We start from the raw sequence: 1237 nt of genomic DNA, 5'->3' as shown, positions 1-1237 counted from the left end.
TGCCACCACAAGGGCAAAACAAACAGCTGGACGAAAAGTTAACATCCGAGTATCTCTCGTTATGGAGCAGAAAACAAAACAAATTCCAGGTACCTCACTTCCTGTAAATTACACAGACTGTGGAAAAACACAGATAAATAAACGCACTGCGCCCTCTATAGGCGAAAGGGGGCTACTGCAACTGCAGGCACAAACAGTTCCAACACTCAACCGGAAAAACTAGCCAGGAAAAACCCTGATACAACAACTTATAAGAAGATGTGAAAAGAGCCAAGACCAACTTCTTAATGACAGCACTTTCAGAGAATCTCTTCACTGTTTAATTTAACTGACATAAGAAGTTCTTGCTTAAAGGTGAGGGCTGTTTTTGCAGCATGCATTTTATTTTTGATGATGACGACCTTGGAGCACATTTACCAACCAGTGTCTGTGGCCACAAAGGCGCAGCCTCACTACAGCCTGCTCAGCCTTTTGTCACAGACGTCCAGAGCTGCAATGATGAAGCAACGTCCACTCAGTAAGGTATGTTACCTTTTCTTTTTCTGCCTCAAAGTGTCAAAATGTTCGCAAACATCGTACAATTCTCCCTGTCAAGAAAGTAAAAAATAATTGTGAATCTTTCCCCAGTTGAGTTTTCTGCTGTTTAGAAGTTTTATAACAAAGTCAGAATCAAGACTTTTTAAAAAAAATAAGACCAGGCTCTAAATTCACTGTTTTTGTTGTTTGTGCCAAAGACACACTACGAACTACGTTGTTTTTTCAGAACCTGAAATTCATGAGAGGCTGCAGAGCAAGAGGAGCGGGAAGATGTTCAAAACGAAGGCAACATCAGTGAATCTGCATGTCTGCACACTCATCAAGAAACTCAGTGACTTCAAGTGGGACTGTGTTTGATCTGTCACACACAAACACACACACACACACACACACACGCTTGTACTCACTCACTCACTCACTAGTAGTAGTAGTAGTAATAATAGTAGTAGTAGCAGTAGCAGTAGTAGTAATAATAGTAGTAGTAGCAGTAGCAGTAGTAGTAATAGTACTATAGTAACATTCTTTAATGATCATTAAATACAATTTAAGATAAACACAAAGCTTGTGCTACAGAAAATGGACCAGACTCAGTGAATAGCTCCCTAAGCTTAACATGTCCTATGATAACTATTAATTTAGCTGTACAGACTAATGAGCAGTGATAACTAACATGTCTTTGGGGTCATCAGGTGGGAACCTC

General features: G+C 40.0%; 1 protein-coding gene across 2 annotated transcripts in view; it reads right to left on the bottom strand.

The window, feature by feature from the left end:
- Window positions 1-1237, bottom strand: part of LOC111668460 (uncharacterized) — a 9949-nt gene that overhangs the window by 5689 nt on the left and 3023 nt on the right. The window contains exon 1 of one of the 2 annotated variants that reach the window (XM_087178840.1): window positions 422-1231. The exons of the other annotated variant lie outside the window; for it this stretch is intronic. The gene's annotated coding sequence lies outside the window, so the exon portion shown is untranslated. Of the gene's footprint in view, window positions 1-421; window positions 1232-1237 lie in introns of those variants that run through there. 2 annotated transcript variants of the gene reach the window in all.

The sequence above is a fragment of the Seriola lalandi genome, unplaced genomic scaffold (genome assembly GCF_002814215.2).
Source record: "Seriola lalandi dorsalis isolate HSWRI2012SDOR001 ecotype SW California unplaced genomic scaffold, Sedor1 jcf7180002054736, whole genome shotgun sequence".
NCBI lineage: Eukaryota > Metazoa > Chordata > Actinopteri > Carangiformes > Carangidae > Seriola > Seriola lalandi.
Note: the sequence above shows the minus strand (reverse complement) of the source record. Positions and strands in the feature narration are given on the sequence as shown.